The sequence below is a fragment of the Hyla sarda genome, chromosome 2, assembly GCF_029499605.1.
Source record: "Hyla sarda isolate aHylSar1 chromosome 2, aHylSar1.hap1, whole genome shotgun sequence".
Taxonomy (NCBI): domain Eukaryota; kingdom Metazoa; phylum Chordata; class Amphibia; order Anura; family Hylidae; genus Hyla; species Hyla sarda.
The window spans coordinates 22,617,542-22,639,617 of NC_079190.1; the positions used below are offsets into that span (position 1 = coordinate 22,617,542).

At 48.7% G+C, this 22,076-nt stretch overlaps 1 long non-coding RNA gene across 1 annotated transcript in view; it reads right to left on the reverse strand.

Annotated features, from left to right (window-relative positions):
* Positions 1 to 7,075: 7,075 nt before the first annotated feature.
* Positions 7,076 to 22,076, reverse strand: part of LOC130358299 (uncharacterized) — a 32,912-nt gene continuing 17,911 nt past the window's right edge. Inside the window, exons 2-4 of the long non-coding RNA XR_008889457.1 lie at positions 20,983 to 21,111; positions 7,398 to 7,466; positions 7,076 to 7,275 (exon numbers count right to left, since the gene is read on the reverse strand). This is a non-coding gene — a long non-coding RNA (uncharacterized LOC130358299). The remainder of the gene's footprint in view (positions 7,276 to 7,397; positions 7,467 to 20,982; positions 21,112 to 22,076) is intronic.

Here is a 22,076-nt window from a genome sequence, read left to right on the forward strand (position 1 = left end):
AAGATGCTACTGGTATTCACCAGAGCCCGCTGCAAAGCGGGATGGTCTTGCTGCGGCGGTAGCAATCAGGTCGTATCCACCGGCAACGGCTCAACCTCGCTGACTGCTGAGAAGGCGTGGGACAGAAGGACTAGGCAGAGGCAAGGTCAGACGTAGCAGAAGGTCGGGGCAGGCGGCAAGGTTCGTAGTCAATGTGGATGGCAGAAGATCTGGAAACACAGGCTTTGGACAACACTAAACGCTTTCACTGGCACAAGGCAACAAGATCCGGCAAGGGTGTGCAGGGGAAGTGAGGTATTATAGCCAGGGAGCAGATGGAAGCTAATTAGTCTGATTGGGCCAGGCACCAATCATTGGTGCACTGGCCCTTTAAATCTTAGAGAGCTGGCGCGCGCGCGCCCTAGAGAGCGGAGCCGCGCGCGCCAGCACATGACAGCAGGGGACCGGGACGGGTAAGTGACTTGGGATGCGATTCGCGAGCGGGCGCGTCCCGCTATGCGAATCGCATCCCCGCCGGCAATGTCAGTGCAGCGCTCCCGGTCAGCGGGTCTGACTGGGGCGCTGCAGAGAGAGAGACGCCGTGAGCGCTCCGGGGAGGAGCAGGGACCCGGAGCGCTCGGCGTCACAGTATTATAGTAGTTATATTCTTGCATATAGAAGCAGTATTATAGTAGTTATATTCTTGTATATAGCAGCAGTATTATAGTAGTTATATTCTTGTATATAGGAGCAGTATTATAGTAGTTATATTCTTGTATATAGGAGGCAGTATTATAGTAGTTATATTCTTGTATATAGGAGCAGTATTATAGTAATTATATTCTTGTATATAGTAGCAGTATTATAGTAGTTATATTCTTGTATATAGGAGCAGTATTATGGTAGTTATATTCTTGTATATAGGAGGCAGTATTATAGTAGCTATATTCTTGTATATAGGAGGCAGTATTATAGTAGTTATATTCTTGTATATAGGAGCAGTATTATAGTAGTTATATTCTTGTATATAGGAGCAGTATTATAGTAGTTATATTCTTGTATATAGCAAGCAGTATTATAGTAGTTATATTCTTGTACATAGAAGGCAGTATTATAGTAGTTATATTCTTGTATATAGGAGCAGTATTATAGTAGTTATATTCTTGTATATAGGAGCAGTATTATGGTAGTTATATTCTTGTATATAGGAGGCAGTATTATAGTAGCTATATTCTTGTATATAGGAGGCAGTATTATAGTAGTTATATTCTTGTATATAGGAGCAGTATTATAGTAGTTATATTCTTGTATATAGGAGCAGTATTATAGTAGTTATTTTCTTGTATATAGGAAGCAGTATTATAGTAGTTATATTCTTGTACATAGAAGGCAGTGTTACGCCGAGCGCTCCGGGTCCCCGCTCCTCCCCGGAGCGCTCGCTACACTCTCGCTACTGCAGCGCTCCGGTCAGATCCACTGACCCGGTGCGCTGCGATACCGCCTCCAGCCGGGATGCGATTCGCGATGCGGGTGGCGCCCGCTCGCGATGCGCACCCCGGCTCCCGTACCTGACTCGCTCTCCATCGGTCCTGTCCCGGCGCGCGCGGGCCCGCTCCCTAGGGCGCGCGCGCGCCGGGTCTCTGCGATTTAAAGGGCCACTGCGCCGCTGATTGGCGCAGTGGTTCTAATTAGTGTGTTCACCTGTGCACTCCCTATGTATACCTCACTTCCCCTGCACTCCCTCGCCGGATCTTGTTGCCATTGTGCCAGTGAAAGCGTTTCCTTGTGTGTTCCTAGCCTGTGTTCCAGACCTCCTGCCGTTGCCCCTGACTACGATCCTTGCTGCCTGCCCCGACCTTCTGCTACGTCCGACCTTGCTTCTGTCTACTCCCTTGTACCGCGCCTATCTTCAGCAGTCAGAGAGGTTGAGCCGTTGCTAGTGGATACGACCTGGTCACTACCGCCGCAGCAAGACCATCCCGCTTTGCGGCGGGCTCTGGTGAACACCAGTAGTGACTTAGAACCGGTCCACTAGCACGGTCCACGCCAATCCCTCTCTGGCACAGAGGATCCACCTCCTGCCAGCCGGCATCGTGACAGTAGATCCGGCCATGGATCCCGCTGAAGTTCCTCTGCCAGTTGTCGCCGACCTCACCACGGTGGTCGCCCAGCAGTCACAACAGATAGCGCAACAAGGCCACCAGCTGTCTCAACTGACCGTGATGCTACAGCAGCTACTACCACAGCTTCAGCAATCATCTCCTCCGCCAGCTCCTGCACCTCCTCCGCAGCGAGTGGCCGCTTTAGGCCTACGACTATCCTTGCCGGATAAATTTGATGGGGACTCTAAATTTTGCCGTGGCTTTCTTTCTCAATGTTCCCTGCACTTGGAGATGATGTCGGACCAGTTTCCTACTGAAAGGTCTAAGGTGGCTTTCGTAGTCAGCCTTCTGTCTGGAAAAGCCCTGTCATGGGCCACACCGCTCTGGGACCGCAATGACCCCGTCACTGCCTCTGTACACTCCTTCTTCTCGGAAATTCGAAGTGTCTTTGAGGAACCTGCCCGAGCCTCTTCTGCTGAGACTGCCCTGCTGAACCTGATCCAGGGTAATTCTTCCGTTGGCGAGTACGCCGTACAATTCCGTACTCTTGCTTCAGAACTATCCTGGAATAATGAGGCCCTCTGCGCGACCTTTAAAAAAGGCCTATCCAGCAACATTAAAGATGTTCTGGCCGCACGAGAAATCCCTGCTAACCTACATGAACTCATTCATCTAGCCACTCGCATTGACATGCGTTTTTCCGAAAGGCGTCAGGAGCTCCGCCAGGATATGGACTTTGTTCGCACGAGGCGTTTTTTCTCCCCGGCTCCTCTCTCCTCTGGTCCCCTGCAATCCGTTCCTGTGCCTCCCGCCGTGGAGGCCATGCAAGTTGACCGGTCTCGCCTGACACCTCAAGAGAGGACACGACGCCGCATGGAGAATCTCTGCCTGTACTGTGCCGGTACCGAACACTTCCTGAAGGACTGTCCTATCCGTCCTCCCCGCCTGGAAAGACGTACGCTGACTCCGCACAAAGGTGAGACAGTCCTTGATGTCAACTCCGCTTCTCCACGTCTTACTGTGCCTGTGCGGATATCTGCCTCTACCTTCTCTCCGGCGGAGAGGAACTACTCCATCGGGGATCGAGAGCTACTGGCCATTAAATTAGCACTTGAGGAATGGAGGCATCTGCTGGAGGGATCAAAATTCCCAGTTATTATTTACACCGATCACAAGAATCTCTCCTATCTCCAGTCTACCCAACGGCTGAATCCTCGCCAGGCCAGGTGGTCTCTGTTCTTTGCCCGGTTTAATTTTGAAATTCACTTTCGCCCTGCCGATAAGAACATTAGGGCCGATGCTCTCTCTCGTTCCTCGGATGCCTCGGAAGTAGAGCTCTCTCCGCAACACATCATTCCTCCTGACTGCCTGATCTCCACTTCTCCAGCCTCCATCAGGCAAACTCCTCCAGGGAAGACCTTCATCTCTCCACGCCAACGCCTCGGAATCCTCAAATGGGGTCACTCCTCCCATCTCGCAGGCCATGCGGGCATCAAGAAATCCGTGCAACTCATCTCTCGTTTCTATTGGTGGCCGACTCTGGAGACGGATGTTGTTGATTTTGTGCGGGCCTGCACTGTCTGTGCCCGGGATAAGACTCCTCGCCAGAAGCCCGCTGGTCTTCTTCATCTTCTGCCTGTCCCCGAACAGCCTTGGTCTCTGATTGGTATGGACTTTATTACAGACTTACCCCCATCCCGTGGCAACACTGTTGTTTGGGTGGTCGTTGATCGATTTTCCAAAATGGCACATTTTATTCCTCTTCCTGGTCTTCCTTCAGCGCCTCAGTTGGCAAAACAATTTTTTGTACACATTTTTCGTCTTCACGGGTTTCCCACGCAGATCGATAGAGGCGTCCAATTCGTGTCAAAATTCTGGAGGGCTCTCTGTAAACAACTCAAGATTAAATTAAACTTTTCTTCTGCTTATCATCCTCAATCTAATGGGCAAGTAGAAAGAATTAACCAGGTCCTGGGTGATTATTTACGGCATTTTGTTTCCTCCCGCCAGGATGACTTGGCAGATCTTCTACCATGGGCCGAATTCTCGTATAACTTCAGAGTCTCTGAATCTTCTTCCAAATCCCCATTTTTCGTGGTGTACGGCCGTCACCCTCTTCCCCCCCTCCCTACTCCCTTGCCCTCTGGTTTGCCCGCTGTGGATGAAATAACTCGTGATCTTTCCACCATATGGAAAGAGACCCAAAATTCTCTCTTACAGGCTTCATCACGCATGAAGAAGTTTGCTGATAAGAAAAGAAGAGCTCCCCCCATTTTTTCTCCCGGAGACAAGGTATGGCTCTCCGCTAAATATGTCCGCTTCCGTGTTCCCAGCTACAAATTGGGACCACGCTATCTTGGTCCTTTCAAAATTTTGTGCCAGATTAATCCTGTCTCTTACAAACTTCTTCTTCATCCTTCTCTTCGTATTCCTAATGCCTTTCACGTTTCTCTTCTTAAACCACTCATCATCAACCGTTTCTCTCCCAAACTTGTTTCTCCCACTCCTGTTTCCGGCTCTTCGGACATCTTCTCCGTAAAGGAGATACTGGCCTCCAAGAAGGTCAGAGGGAAAACCTTTTTTTTGGTCGATTGGGAGGGCTGTGGTCCTGAAGAGAGATCCTGGGAACCTGAGGACAATATCCTAGACAAAAGTCTGGTCCTCAGGTTCTCAGGCTCCAAGAAGAGGGGGAGACCCAAGGGGGGGGGTACTGTTACGCTGAGCGCTCCGGGTCCCCGCTCCTCCCCGGAGCGCTCGCTACACTCTCGCTACTGCAGCGCTCTGGTCAGATCCACTGACCCGGTGCGCTGCGATACCGCCTCCAGCCGGGATGCGATTCGCGATGCGGGTGGCGCCCGCTCGCGATGCCCACCCCGGCTCCCGTACCTGACTCGCTCTCCGTCGGTCCTGTCCCGGCGCGCGCGGCCCCGCTCCCTAGGGCGCGCGCGCGCCGGGTCTCTGCGATTTAAAGGGCCACTGCGCCGCTGATTGGCGCAGTGGTTCTAATTAGTGTGTTCACCTGTGCACTCCCTATGTATACCTCACTTCCCCTGCACTCCCTCGCCGGATCTTGTTGCCATTGTGCCAGTGAAAGCGTTTCCTTGTGTGTTCCTAGCCTGTGTTCCAGACCTCCTGCCGTTGCCCCTGACTACGATCCTTGTTGCCTGCCCCGACCTTCTGCTACGTCCAACCTTGCTTCTGTCTACTCCCTTGTACCGCGCCTATCTTCAGCAGTCAGAGAGGTTGAGCCGTTGCTAGTGGATACGACCTGGTCACTACCGCCGCAGCAAGACCATCCCGCTTTGCGGCGGGCTCTGGTGAACACCAGTAGTGACTTAGAACCGGTCCACTAGCACGGTCCATGCCAATCCCTCTCTGGCACAGAGGATCCACCTCCTGCCAGCCGGCATCGTGACAGGCAGTATTATAGTAGTTATATTCTTGTATATAGGGGCAGTATTATAGCAGTTATATTCTTGTACATAGGAGAGGCAGTATTTGTCACAATTCGGCTAGCTGGATGTGGATCCTCTGTGTCAGCGAGGGATTGGCGTGGACCGTGTCGGTGGACCAGGTCTAAGATGCTACTGGTATTCACCAGAGCCCGCCGCAAAGCGGGATGGTCCTGCTGTGGCGGTAGCAATCAGGTCGTATCCACCGGCAACGGCTCAACCTCGCTGACTGCTGAGAAGGCGTGGGACAGAAGGACTAGGCAGAGGCAAGGTCAGACGTAGCAGAACGTCGGGGCAGGCAGCAAGGTTCGTAGTCAATGTGGATGGCAGAAGATCTGGAAACACAGGCTTTGGACAACACTAAACGCTTTCACTGGCACAAGGCAACAAGATCCGGCAAGGGTGTGCAGGGGAAGTGAGGTATTATAGCCAGGGAGCAGATGGAAGCTAATTAGTCTGATTGGGCCAGGCACCAATCATTGGTGCACTGGCCCTCTAAATCTTAGAGAGCTGGCGCGCGCGCGCGCCCTAGAGAGCGGAGCCGCGCGCGCCAGCACATGACAGCAGGGGAGCGGGACGGGTAAGTGACTTGGGATGCGATTCGCGAGCGGGCGCGTCCCGCTATGCGAATCGCATCCCCGCCGGCAATGTCAATGCAGCGCTCCCGGTCAGCGGGTCTGACTGGGGTGCTGCAGAGAGAGAGACGCCGTGAGCGCTCCGGGGAGGAGCAGGGACCCGGAGCGCTCGGTGTCACAGTATTATAGTAGTTATATTCTTGTATATAGAAGCAGTATTATAGTAGTTATATTCTTGTATATAGCAGCAGTATTATAGTAGTTATATTCTTGTATATAGGAGGCAGTATTATAGTAGTTATATTCTTGTATATAGGAGCAGTATTATAGTAATTATATTCTTGTATATAGTAGCAGTATTATAGTAGTTATATTCTTGTATATAGGAGCAGTATTATGGTAGTTATATTCTTGTATATAGGAGGCAGTATTATAGTAGCTATATTCTTGTATATAGGAGGCAGTATTATAGTAGTTATATTCTTGTATATAGGAGCAGTATTATAGTAGTTATATTATTGTATATAGGAGCAGTATTATAGTAGTTATATTCTTGTATATAGGAAGCAGTATTATAGTAGTTATATTCTTGTACATAGAAGGCAGTATTATAGTAGTTATATTCTTGTATATAGGAGCAGTATTATAGTAGTTATATTCTTGTATATAGGAGTGGTATTATAGTAGTTATATTCTTTTATATAGGAGCAGTATTATAGTAGTTATATTCTTGTATATAGGGGCAGTATTATAGTAGTTATATTCTTGTATATAGGAGCAGTATTATAGTAGTTATATTCTTGTATATAGGGGCAGTATTATAGTAGTTATATTCTTATATATAGGAGCAGTATTATAGTAGTTATATTCTTGTATATAGGAGCAGTATTATAGTAGTTATATTCTGGTACATAGGAGGCAGTATTTTTTATGTTATATTTTTTTATATTGTTCTGTAAAGGAAGCATTGTGATACAATAGAATTACAGTAATGTCTCTTGTAGATGAAGCTCTCATATCATTTACATTCTCTGCAGCTGACCAGGATTTCATGCAGTATTCCGTCCCTTGAAAATAATCTATTTTCACATTTTCTCCATAGACCTTCGGGCTGAGCTTCATATTCTTCTTCTTATGAAGTGTGTTTTCCCTTGAGCATTGAAGAAGCTATTTTTACAATAATGAAAAAAAGGATGAAAAAAAATACCAGAGGAAAAAAAAAAACAGAATCTGTTTCCAAGTCAGAAAATCAATTTATAGGTCTGTTGGCTGGTGTAAGCGTTCCTTACCATCTGCCCTTGGTGTTTTCAGCTGGCAAATTGGATAACAGATATTAAAAATGGGACACGGGAAGATTTCTGTACAAAATTAAAAATTGGAATACTTGTAAAATATTATTAAGGTAAAATATTATTTTTATTTTAAATTTTTTTCTCTTCTTCAGTTTCTAGGGAAGTGCTTTCCAACCAGGGTGCCTCCAGCTGTTGCAAAACTACAACTCCCGAAGGCTGTCAAGGCATGCTGGGAGTTGTAGTTTTGCAATGGCTGGAGGCACCCTGGTTGGGAAACACTGTTCTAGAGTCATAAAATACTAAAATATATCAATGACAAGAAAAATCTATACAGTGGCAAAACATAACATGAGTTTATATAGTATTTATATATTATGTGTCTCTAATGGGGCAGATGTGCTTTGGGGCCCCCTTAGGCACCAGGGCCCCGGCGCAACTGCTTTCTCTGCTACCTCTATAGCTACACCCCTGTATACAGTGCTGAAATAATAGCAAAATGTTTCAATGACAAGAAGGAGCTATACAGTGCAAAAACGTAACACCATATAGTGCTTAAAGGGGTACTCCGGTGGTAAACATTTTTTTTTTTTTTTTTTAATCACTGGTGTCAGAAAGTTAAACAGATTTGTGAATGACTTCTATAAAAAAAATCTGTATCCTTCCAGTACTTATTATCAGCTGTATATTACAGAGAAAGTTCTTTTGTTTTTGGATTGCTTTTTTTCTGTCCTGTCCACGGTGCTCTCTGCTGACACCTCTGTCTGTATCAGGAACTGTCCAGAGCAGGATAGGTTTGCTATGGGGATTTGCTCCTGTTCCGGACAGTTGTGTCAGCAGAGAGCACTGTGGACAGAAAAAAAAAAGAAATCCAAAAAGAAATGAACTTTCTCTGTAGTATATAGCAGCTAATAAATACTGGAAGGATAAACATTTTGTTTATAGAAGTAATTTACTGGGGGCGTGGCTTGCATGGCGGCCTGACCGGACGTGTGGCCTGAGTGCTCCTGCCATCCTGCATGTATCCTATCCATCCCTTCCCAAGAGAGGCCATCCTGCACCCCTGGACCCCGTGAGGTGCTACTGACCCCCTTGGAGTGAAAATCTGGGGTATCTGTGCGTGCTGTGACAGGCCAGGCGCTCCTGGGTGAGATAGGCCCTGAAGCCTGCGCCAGCTTGTGACTCTCCTGCCCGGTCTGTGGATTGCTAAGCGGCCCAGGAGCTGAAGAGGGTCTTCCCTACCTGTTCCGGGATCCATCCACTGAAAGGTCCGGTCCTTGGACCCTGCGTAGAGGCTTGCCGGTCTCCAGTGCTCCGGACCCGCTACTGCACAAGGCGCTTTCCGGGGATCGGTGAGTGGGACCTCCCTGCCTGTCCGGGCTGTGCTGGGTGCGTGGAGGGGAGCGCACTTACTCTCCGGGACCAGCCATCTTAGGTGAGGATACGGGAGAGGGGGCTGGAGCTCCGGGCCTGCAGAGGTGCCCAGCAGTAACCCCTTGTGGGGGTGTTGAAGCGCAGGCTCCCCCTTGTCCACTAGTTGCTGCATACTGGCACAGCAAGGTGTCCTTCTCAGCCACAACTTGTGGCCTGCATCTGGTTATCCCTGCTGCATAAAGGGGATCTCCGGACTCTAGTAGTGTGCACTGGACTTGCCCTTACCATCATTGCTGGACTGCTGTGGCCTGCCCTGTCTGGGGGGGGTGTCCTGATCTTACTACTCTCCGTTGCATAAAGGGGAACCCCGAGCTCTAGTGGTGTGCACTGGACTTACCCTTACCATCTTTGCTGGTCTGCTGAAGCCTACCCTGTCTGGGGGGGTGTCCTGATCTTACTACTCACCATTGCATAAAGGGGAACTCTGAGCTCTAATAGTGTGCTCTGGACTTACCCTTACCATCATTGCTGGACTGCTGTGGCCTGCCCTGTCTGGGGGGGTGTCCTGATCTTACTACTCTCCGTTGCATAAAGGGGAACCCCGAGCTCTAGTGGTGTGCACTGGACTTACCCTTACCATCATTGCTGGACTGCTGTGGCTTGCCCTGTCTGGGGGGGCATCCTGATCTTACTACTCACCGTTGCATAAAAGGGAACTCCGAGCTCTAATAGTGTGCACTGGACCTACCCTTACCATCCTTGCTGGACTGCTCATCATTGCTGGGTTGCTGCCTGTGTCCCTCCTACCAGTGTGTAGTACATCCTTTCTATTACATTACTCGGACCCCAATATGGTGAGGAGGAATAAAGAAGGACAGGGTACATCGCAGCAGGGGGCCAGTGGGGCTACTACGTCTAGAAATACTGTGGCGCTAAAGCAAGAAGTGGCGGCTAAACTGGAGAGATTTGCACTGAGACGGTCATCCCCTGACTCCCCTATCCGCAGGGAGGCCCCTCTGCCCATTGACAAAATGGGGACCCCCCGGATCCTCTTGAGGACTATGAGAACTGTATTCTGGGCACTGCTGTGTACTCGCTGGTGTCCTTGCCTAGCACTCCCCCTGCTCACTCTGGCGTGGCGGCTGCTGCGCCTCCTAAACCTCCGGGTGAGCCCACCTTGGCTGCTGTGTTTGCGGAAATTCAACGATGCAATACCACCCTCTCTCTGTTAACTGCTCAAGTGGGCACTGTACAGACTGATATATCCCTAATGAGACATGATCTACAAAAAGTGACTGATCGTACATCTGCTGCGGAAGGAAGGATTAGTGATGTGGAGGATGCTGTTGTTCCTTTAGTCAGGGACTCTACTAGACACAGTCAGGATATTGCTATGCTCAAAGCTAAAGCGGATGATCTGGAAAATCGTCTGAGTAGCAACAATGTGCGCATTGTGGGACTGCCTGAAAAGTGTGAGGGACGCTCTCCTACTGAGTACATGGAAACTTGGCTTAAAGATGTGTTAGGAGCTGATAATCTGACCCCTTTATTTGACGTGGAAAGAGCCCATAGGGTTCCTACACGGCCGTTCCCCGCTGGTGGCCCACCCCGATCTATGCTGGTGAAACTTCTTCATTACCGGGATAGAGATTTGATACTCCGGCTGGCTAGAGAAAAGCAACCTGTGACTGTGGACAATAGTGTCATCTCCTTCTTCCCAGACTTCTCAGCGGAGGTGCAAAAGAAACGTGCCTCCTTTCTGGATGTGAAAAAGAGACTGCGGACCCTGGATGTACAATATTCCATGCTGTACCCTGCCAGATTGAGGGTGGTTGCCTTGGGCACCACTCACTTCTTTGAGGGGGTTGATACTCATGAGTCACAACTGCGCCGGAATGGCTCCCCGGAACCGGACTGATCTGTTCATACGTGCTTTCATGCGCCTAGAGTGTGGAATGCAGTCGCTTAAACATGACTTTACTGACCTGTTGTTTTGCATATTTATGTTTTAGTTTAAGTTGACATATGGGAGGGATGTATCTCCGGTAACGGTAGACCTGCTTATTATTATTGCAAATATTGTCTAATTTCTATAGGTGGGGTTGCCTTGTCATTTCAATGTTGGATTTCTGTTTTCTGATCGTACTTTTAGTGTAGTGATGATGAGTGCTGATATTTGATATAGATGTTCCACTTCTAGTCACATAGAGGGGTCACTATATTACTTCACTGTCTGAATATTGTTATTTACTGTGGAGCTTTTGGGGGGGGCGAGGACTGTCGCACTATGGAAGGGATGGTGTAAAAGTGGTTACCATATAGGGTATCTTTGATATGTTTTCATTGCAGGAGTGAAACGCTTGCATATACGATCGTGTTTGGTTGGTTGTTTGTATGCCTGCTGTATGCTCTCACTCAGCTGAGGATCTCCTGTTATATTACTTGAGTAAGACTGGTTGTGAATGGTGTGGGTATACTAGCGCCCCTGGGTGCCGTGTGACACGGCGACTTGTGTGGCTGCTTATGTATTTTGTTCTGGGGTGTTTGTTTTGTTTTCCGTCTCTCCCTATTCTGCTGTACGCTATGTCTATACCTTTACTGTGCGTATGCAGTTGGTCACTCTCTGTGTGAGTGGTGACGTTCTCGCCCTTTTATGCTCAAATGTCCCTGATGGCGGTCTTTAATTTTATAGGATGGAATGTTAGGGGGTTAGGTGATGTGGCAAAGCGTTATGCAGTACTTAATTCGGTGCAACACTTTCATCCGGACATACTCTGCCTTACGGAAACTCATCTGACGGCAGACACCACCTCGGTCCTCCAAAGGGCTTGGGTAGGACACTCTTTTCATTCTACCTTCTCTTCTCATGCTAGAGGGGTTAGTATTTTAGTTCATAAATCTATTCCGTTTAAGACTATCTCCTCTAGCATTGACCCTGATGGCAGATTTGTCTGCGTGCTATGTGAAGTATCTCACCGAATGCTTATTATAGTTGGTGTATATATACCTCCCCCCCTATAGTGGTGATGTAGTGCAGCGTATTCTAACCATAGTATCGGGACTTCCAGTGGCCCCTGTGCTTATGTGTGGTGACTTTAACCAGGTCTTAGATGCTTCTAAAGATAAGTTTTGGGGATCTCAGGCCCCTCCCCCCTCTAGACCTACTGGTCTTGCCAAGTTGTTGATAGAAGTAGACCTATTGGATCTGTGGCGCCTGCGTAACCCTAGTGTTAAACAGTTATCCTGTTATTCGACTACACATGGTACCCTGTCCAGGATAGATATGGCCGTTGGGGATGGGGATATGGCTGACCTGGTTAGAGAAGTTGAATATTTGGCCAGGGGGTTGTCAGATCATTCCCCTATTTGTTTACGAACTGACTTAACAGGGAGCGCTGGAGGGGTACGCCCCCTATTGAGACTGAACCCGTTCTGGTTGCAATTACTGACTACAGCCGAAATTGTCGGTGTGGAACTCAGGGACTTTATCGCCCTTAATGATGGTTCGGCTTCGGTCTCCGTGGTTTGGGACTCGCTAAAGGCGTTCCTGCGCGGCTTATTTATTTAGGACATAAGTGTTCACAAGTCCTTTACTAGGGAGAGGGGAGAGAAGTTGAGATTGTCTGTTGCTGAAGCTGGCTATGTTTTGGACCCTACCTCTAGGATGAAGGATGTGTGGCAACGGGCGCAGGGTGAATATACTAAATATTTAGAGGAAACGGCGGAACATAAGAGGTTTTTCACTAAGCAACGCTACTTTGAGTGTGATGAAAGTACGGGTAAATTGTTGGCTTCCATCGCTCGGGCCCAGCAGGGAGTTGCGTATATTGGCTGTCTGAGGGATAGCCGGGGGAGAGAGGTTATGGCGGATGAGGATATTTTGGGTATGATGGTAGATTTTTATAAAGATGCATACTCTACCAAGGTCTCTTGTACTGGGGGGGCCTTGGCGGATTATGTGAGCAGGGCATCACTTCCTTCCCTTTCTCCGGAGCAGAGGGATGGGCTGGACTCGCCCATCTCTCTGTAGGAACTGGAATTAGCTTTGAAAGATGCAGCTAATGAAAAAGCCCCAGGTCTGGATGGCCTTCCGAGTGAGGTATATAAAAAATTCTCAGGGATACTCCTGCCCCAGTTGTTGCGAGTGGTCGAGTCGGCGGTTTTTGATGGCTCTTTACCCCACTCCATGATGGAGGCACTGTAGTACTTTTACCTAAACCTGGAAACGATCCATTATGTGCGGGTTCTTATAGACCGATCTCATTATTGTGTGCCGATGTGAAGCTGCTGGCCCGGGTACTCGCTAACAGACTGGCTGGGGTCGTGTTGTCTCTGGTCCATGGTGATCAGACAGGCTTTATGCCGGGTAAGTCCACGGTCGACAATATTAGGAGGGTGTACCTGAATTTGCAGATGACTCAGGAGGGCGCAGGAGCAAGATCGATTTTTTTCATTGGACGCTGCCAAAGCATTTGGTAGCGTCGAATGGAATTATTTGTGGAGGGTAATGGGGGCCATGGGGTTTGGACCTAAATTCCTTACTTATGTTAAACTTCTCTACCAGCATCCGACTACCCGTCTCCGGGTCAATGGGCAGGTTGTCCCCATTATTTGAACTACAGAGGGGTACGCGACAGGGGTGTCACCTGTCGCCTCTGCTCTTTGCGTTAGCCATAGAGCCGCTGGCTTGTTTCCTGCGAGCCTCACCGGATCTGATTGGTTCCGCTACGTCTCCATTGACGAGAGAGTGGCGCTTTACGCAGATGACATGTTACTATTCTTGGGTGATACTGCTAGATCCCTGTCTCCTGCTATGTCTATTATTTCGGAGCTTGGTACCTACTCTGGCCTGCTTATCAATTGGGACAAGTCAGTTCTGATGCCCCTAGATGCTCTGCCTAATATTCCTCAGATAGCCCTCTCTAATATTCAGGTGGTTAAGGAATTTAAGTACTTAGGTATCAACATCACACCATTTTTGCATGATTTTATACCCCGGAACCTGACACCCCTGCTGGACAAGAGTTCACAAAAGGTGGCGGTCTGGTGTAAATTGCCGATTTCGGTGGTTGGCCGGACTAAACTAACAAAAATGGTCCTCATGCCGCAGTTGCTATATGTGCTGCAGAACTCTCCTGTGTGGATAGCAATGACTTACTTTCACAGAATACAGCGGCTTTTCAGACAGTTAGTATGGGGGGGGGGACTGCTAGGATCAAACTTGAAACCCTACAAAGGGCAAAATCTTCAGGGGGGCTGGCCTTACCTAATCCCAGGGGGGCTGGCTGTACTTTATCGCCTCGCAACTTCATCAGTTAAGAGGGTGGGCAAAGACGTCTTTATTGGGGCCTACAGGACGTTTATTTATGGCTAAACATGGAGGGAGAGTGCCACTACACATTCTTGAAATTGGAGCCCTGACCAGACCTCCGGACTCTTCTCCCACTACCCTGCTCCTCTGCAAGCTCTGGGGCCATACGCGTAAGTTACTGGGTCTTACGAATTCTTTATCACTTACACCGCTGTGGCGTAACCCGAGCTTGCAGGTTTTCTACTCTTTTGTGGATGCTGCCTACTGGGAGAGGAGGGGATTGTGTGAACTGGGGCAGCTGGCTGTGCAGGGGGTAGTTAGATCTTTTGAGGATTTGCAGGAGGAGTTTGCTTTACCGCGCTCCTCATTTTATCGATACCTGCAACTCCGTCATGTGTATGAAACTCAGAATCGGCTACGGCCGCTGGAGGTACAGCCTAACAGGGTCCTAGAATCCGTGGTTACGAAAAAGGCGTTTCCCCTTGACTGTCCGCGCTAAGTGGGAGAGAGATCATGGTGGGTTGAGTGACGAGGAATGGTCTATAGTGCTTTCTCTTACCCCGTCTTTGTCAGAGTCTAATAGACTATCACAATTATTCTTTTTGCATAGGGTGTACAAAACTGCACTGTTCCTACATAACATTGGTGTTCGGTCTGACTCTTCTTGCCCCAGGTGTGGTGAGTTGAAGGCTCATTTGTTACACATGATGTGGGCTTGCTCTGTCTTAGATGCATATTGGAATGATGTGATACGACTTATTGAGACTATTTACGGGGTAATGTTGAATAAAACACCTAAGGTTTGCTTACTTGGTCTTATTGGTTGCGATCGGGAACCCTCCATGAGAGAAGTGGGAATTTTACGTGTGTTATATCAGGCCAGGAAACTTATAGCACAGTTCTGGATCAGACCATCTCCTCCTGGAGTAGCTGATCTTGTCAAAAGAATAACGCAAATAGTAATAGGGATATATATTAAGGGTAAGGTTGAAAGGAAGCTTGATGGTATCTGGGGACCCTGGGTAAACCACTTTGACCCCCCGTCGGATGATTCCTAGATGACTGTTCATCCTCAGTATGTCTTTGACGTATTATGAATGGCATGCATGCTGGTGATTTGTGGATGTGGCTCTATTCTTTCTTGTACTCACGTCTTTCTTCATACCCTCTTTTGGTGGTTGTGTTGGAGCGCCTGTAGGTACCGCTTTTGGTAGTTCTGAGTGTGTGATGCAAGGGAGACTGGCCTTCGGAACAGAAGATTCCTAAACCTTTGGTTTACTACAAGGTTTCTTTGTGGGGTGGGTGGGTTTATTGTCTGTATGTTGTTTTAAAATGTTTGCAAAACCTTTAATAAAAACTATGGGGGAGATTTATCAAAACCTGTGCAGAGGAAAAGTTGTCCAGTTGCCCATAGCAACCAATAAGATTGCTTCTTTCATTTTTCACAGGCCTTCTTAAAAATGAAAGAAGCGAGCTGACTGGTTGCTATGGGCAACTGGGCAAGTTTTTCTCTGCACAGGTGTTGATAAATCTCCCCCTATCTGATTTAAAAAAAAAGAAGTAATTTACTAATTTGTTTAACTTTGGAACCAGTTGATAAAAAACAAAATGTGTTCCACCGGAGTACCACTTTAAAGTAAACTTTTGAACAGTGGCTAAATATTAAATTCCCCATAAATACCATTACACGCCACCTTACTATAATGCCCAAAAAGTACCACCGTACTGTGCTCTAATAAAACATTTATACTTTGGCCAAATAAACATGAACTCATTCACTATCTAAATAATACCGCAATAAAATGCCCAAAAAATACCACCACACAATGCCCAAGTAATCCCACTGTACAGTGCTAAAATAATACAATGATGTTTCAATGACAAGAAAAAAACCATATAGTGCCAAAACTTAACCCTATCTAATGCTGAAAGAAAACTTTTGTACTGTGCCCAAATAATACATTCCTATAATGCCCAAATTGTATCACCTTATAGTGCTCTAGTAATACAATTAAATTGTGGCCAAATAAACATGGACATGACTAGGGTATCATCTATCTGCGCTAGGCCCCAACTACCCCACTCCCACTTACCAAACACCACACTGACACTAACTTTTGGTAGAAAGGCCACAGCGGCCAATTTTATTAAATAACATAAAACAAATATATCAAATAACCTTTTAAATAATCAGGTAACATTACCTGACCCATCTTTTACAAATACAAATAGTGCAAAACCCATATCCTTTCATACAACTCTACCACCTAGCTGGAGGGAGACTTGGAGGCATCCCAATTTCTTCTTCAGGTCTCCTACTTTGCCCTGGGTTGTCCCTTCACCTGACCCCAGGGCACCACTTTCAGAGACCACCGCCCCCTTTGGGCCTCTCCTGCTTGGGGTTCACCACACAAGGCTGGGTACCGCCCTCAGCCTCACCATCCCATTCATCGCCAAACTCTCTCCAAGTGTCTCCAAGTCCCCCTCTAGCTCGTGCCACAACCAGCCTCTTGTGACCCCTTACAAGCGGCCGTCCACCCACAACTGAACCACTCGCTCCACCACCTCCCTAATTTCCCATGTCCACAAGTCCGTCCCAATAGGATTCAAGTGGATACCATCCGGTCCCAAGAACTCAGAGGAGGCTATCTCCAAATCTCAATGCCTAACCACTAAACCCCCATTCCTAGCAATGAACCGGCCCACCACCCCATTCACAATGGCCCTAGCTCTGTTCAAACTAGCCAAAGACCTAGCATTCCGCCATTTTAACCAGGCCACCATGTCTGACCAAATGATCAAAATCCCCGGAAAGGAAGCCAGAATCCGGAGAAGGTCCAGCTTCACGTCCCTCATCAAGGACCTAGCAGTACGGCACACAAGATCATTACCCCCAACATGTAGCACTAACACATCCGGAGCCCGATCCAGAGCAACATAAGACTGGATAAAAGGCAAAACCCCAGCCCACAACAGCCCCCCTTTCACACCAACCGCATCTGAGCCACATCCCGCGAGAAGCCAAACTGCCTCCCGTTAGGGTGCACAATAGCCCGTGCAGCACCCCTCCTAACATAGGAATGTCCTAGGATTGACACGAGGTACGGAGCCACACCTGTAAAATGAAACAAAAACCAACATCACAGCTAGGGAATAAGCAACACCCCCCTCCCCGGATAATCAAAACAAGTGGGGACGTACATAAAGCCTAAACCTATCAGATTCCCAATGCCCTAGGCAGCATATCACATCCGGAGCTAACCCCCACCTAGACGCTTCCGTGGCCACTCTGATCCTAAATGGAACTAAATTCCCCAGGGGCCCGCCCCAAGACCTCAAAACCCTTCCTAAAAACCCGAATAAACTGGAACTTGGATAAAAACTCCCCTTGCACATGTACCAGCAACGTGCCGTCAACCGCAGAGCGGAGCATCATATATGACCTAAAACAACATACTGGACACACACTGGACCCTCCCAGGGGCAACAACTGAACCACGAAACCGCGACCCAGCTGGTCCGTCTTAGGACGGTGGACCACACACTCCAAACCCACGCCCTCCTCGTACACATCAGAAACGAACAGGCTACCGCTGAAACCTTGCTAGGCGACACCAATTCAGACATCCTAAAAGCCCCAAATAACGCCAGGGAAAAAGCAAGGCTAAATAGAACTTCCTCAAAACCAGAAACACATTCCCCAGCAAACCACACAGCTCCTCCAGTAATGAAAATGGCCTCCGCGAATCCCGCACAACCAAACCCCTCCGAAATCCCCTGGCTGCCCTCCTTACCAGAAAAGACTTCATGGCGTCGGGCAGCCCACAAACCTGGAACCAAAAGGCCAACGCCGCCAATCTATTGCTAAGGCCAGAACCAGACACCCCATCACTAAACAACCTACCTACAAAAAACAAGACAGCCGCCTCCCAATCCCCCTCAGTCCGCAGGACCCCGAGACCCGGCAACAAAGCATCCCATTCCTTCAAGCAGCGACCATAGCCAGCCCAAGTGCTTGCACAGACAGAGCAAATGCCGCTGTCAAACCACTCTCCACAGTGGAAGCACACTTTCCAATCTCGCAGGCTCTCCCCCCAAATTTCCACAGCCACCAATATGGGAAAGAGTTCCAAGAGAGCCAGGTTCCGCACGAAACCTGAGGACTTCCAAGACTCTGGCCACGAACCCACACACCACTGCCATGGACGCGTCCGTAAACAACTCCAAATCCCAGTTGGACACCTGCCTCCCTGTGATGACCAATCTTCCATTATATGTGTCAAAAAACTCCAACTACACCGCCAAATCGGCCCTAAGCTCAGCTGTCAAACGAATATAATGCATTGGCCATCGCACCCCTGCCGCCGCCAACCTACGACAAAATGTCCGCCCCATCGGAATGATCCGACAGGCAAAGTTAAGCCATCTCAACAACGACTGCAGGTCCCAAAGTTGTATCTTCTGTGCCCTAGCCACAGTAGCCACGGACTCCCGCAATTTCTGCAGTTTGTCCTCAGGAAGTCGACACTCCATGGCCTCCGTATCGATGAGGATGACCAAAAACTTCAACTGTGTGGCAGGACCCTCCGTCTTGTCGGGCACCAGAGGCACCCCAAAGTACGCCGCCATTCTCTCCATAGTCTGCAGTAACACTGCACACACTGCCGACCCCCGAGGATCGATGAACAGGAAGTCATCCAGGTAATGCAGCACGGAGTCCACCTGGACTCCGACTGCACCACCCACTCCAAAATGGTGCTAAAACACTCAAACAACACACAAGAAACTGAGCACCCCTTAGGCAAACAGCGATCAACAAAAAACTCCCCTGCCCAACAACACCCCAAAAACACGAAACTATCCGGATGCATGGCAAGAGCCGGATAGCCGCCTCTATAATCAGTTTTTGCCAACAGAACCCCCTGCCCATATCAGTGCACCCAAGTCAAGACCGCATCAAAGGATGTATAAGACACAGCACAAAGGGAGGGGTCAATCCCATGGTTCACCGACCCCCCAACCGCATGGGAAAGGTGATGAATGAGCCGAAACTTATTCGGCTCTTTTACGGTACCAGCCCCAAGGGTGACAGTCGCAAGTCTGGCAGTGGAAGAACCACAAACAGGCCCGCCATCCGGCCCAGCGACACCTTCTTAAGCAATTTCTCCCGCACAACATACGGATATTGCAATGCCGACCTCAAGTTCCGCACCTCGCCTGCAGGGCCAAGGAACACAGGATACGAAAACTGAACTCAAAACCCTCCCGCAGCAACACTGCCTCCTGCCTATTTGGATACTGGTCTAAGAACGGCATCATCCTTGCCCCCTTCCCCAGCAATACCTCCTTTGTGCTCAACCTCTGATCCACGGCCCTTACAATTTTTAAAACAGCGGGACAAATTGTGGTCACCTCCGCACCCGAAGCATTCATGCTAAAAACGGCACCCATTTCCAAATCGCCACTGACCCTCATTAAATTGCCAACAGCAACCCTTTCCTGCCCCCACCTGCCGGGCGGACCAGTGCCGTCCCGAAAGGACTGCCCACTCCCCCGTGGCACAGCCATCAACCAAAGCCAAATGTCTTTGTAGTCCCAGCGCAACGAAGGCCGGACCGCCTTGCGCTTCCGAAACTGTTCATCATACCGCAGCCATGCTGTACCCCCATAGAGCCTGTAAGCCTCCCCCACCGAGTCTAGATACCAGAAGGGAGCTGAGCAATTGTTAGGCGCCTTCTCTCCAATCAAACTAGCCAGGATGGCAAAGGCTTGCAGCCAATTGGCAAATCAACCGATACCTCCGTCGCTCCTCCCCCTCCTTCTTTGACTCATCAGGCTTCACTCGATCAAGATTGAATTTCTCTAGCGGCAACGGGGAGAAAATCTCAACATACTCATCCTTCCAGATTTTTTTCCTAACCTCACCCTTTAAGTGGGCTCCAAGGGGCCCCTCAAAGCACACATAAACCTCTTAAACCTCTCCCCGCGCCGAATCGGCCAAAGGCACCTCATTCCCGACCTTCCCACCGCTGTAGGAGCCACAGGAGCCCCACTGCCACCATCCGCCGCAACCCCCAGTGCCACCAACCTCACAAGCCCCACAGCAGGCACTGCAAGAGCCCTGCCACCACTGCCAGATGCAACCCCTGCCACCCCCACACTCGCCAGCGGCAAAGTCTGTGCCACCCCTGGCCCCCACACCGCCACAGGAGACCCCCCACCGCCTGCAGCCCTATCCTGCAACAAGCATCTAACATCCCGCAACAAAACCTGCAAGGCCTCCAACAAACCCGCCCCCTCCCCCACTCCCCCCAACAAAGATATCGACTCCCGAAGCTCCAGAAGATCCAGCTGATGTAACTCCTGAAGATCTGTGACATCCCGGAACCATAGCAGCAGATCCTGATGCAGAATCCCGCTGTGCAGACTCGCCATCCCCAGTCAGAGCAGGCGGCACCACCACACTCCTGGCCACAGACAGCATGCGTTGACTCCCGGAAACAGCTGCAGGTAATCTATGCGGACAACTGTCCTCCTCTCCTCTGGAACCAGCTTGTACCAGGGCAGGAGAGGCAGCACCCCCCTCCTCCCCGTCACTACTCAGTTCAGCAGAGCTAATATCAGACGTCCCAGGGGCAAAAATGTGCAGGCAAAGATAATGATTAGCAACAATACAATGATGGCTTAGTTCTGGGGGGAAGAAAAAACGGTGTCAGTTGCGCTTTAAATTATTCAAAAATGTGTAATGTATAAAAACTAAAATTCTTAAAAAATAAAATCTATTCCAACAATCTGCTTGTTTGCACAAGCGGTGAATGTAAAACCAGCCCCGATACCCCCCCCTCCCCCAATGGCCGCCATCCATGTGTGACTGATTGCAACAAAATATTCTGTCGATACCTCCCGGTCTCTCTCTCCCGTATCTGTCAGATCACCGATCCTCGGCAAAGTCTCCTCATTACACATTTCTATTGAGCCTCTTTACATTCACTGCGCTGAATAAATTGGATCCACTGAGAATGTGCAGACCTTCGGGAGGAAGACAACAGACTCAATTGTGTCAGACCAGAAAAAGAACGTTTCTATCCTATTAGTCCAGAGTCCGGATGGGGGTCACACTACATATTAGGTGTCGGGACATCTCCTGCAAGTCATAGAAGCTTTCTTATATTGTGGGACCTGAAGATAATAAGACATTGGCCCTGATTTACTATTGTAAACCCAATTGGTTTTGTCTGTATTTTTTTTTTCTCTGTCACACGATCTTTGCCACATGTCACAGACATCATGCGACAGTGTGCGACACCATTTTCCGATCAACCCGAAAAAGGGGCCTTTCCCGACAAATCTGAAATTTTCACACTGATTTATCAACTTTCCCGACCCGATTTTTCGGGTTTGAATTTTATTTGATTTTTTTTCCCACTGATCTAACCTGTTGCAAAATGACTAGGGCCACTTGGTATAGGTGTGTAAAAAGCTAGAACAAGCCTTTTATTTCATTTTCTTTGTGGTGTTAGTGCATAGTATACATGGCTGATTTTATTTTTAAAGAAGAGTTAAACAAAACTAGACACTTCAATTTTTTGCCATTAGATATTTTTATTTTTTTTAAGTGTTTTTTTTATTTTTTGACTAATGAACAAGCCCAAAAAACCCTACCTCCACCACAATAAGATGTTTCTCCTCGATAGTAAACCTTTTCTTTCTACCTTGAGAGCCCTCCTCAGGACCATCATCCTCATCAAACTCCTCAATTTCGTCAGTAACAACTTCCTCATTAGAGATTACTTCTGCCTGAGAAACACCCGCTCCAGGTATGGTCATGGTATCTGACATATGTACGGAGGAACAGGAAGGCTGATGTTCAGTTTCCATTACAGGTCCGTCATCCAGAGGGAAAGGTCTGTTAAGTTAGTCCTGAAAGGCCTCTGAAATTTGGTCTTTTCTACGTGACATAGCTGACAAAACGGAGCTCCAAGATCCCCTCACAA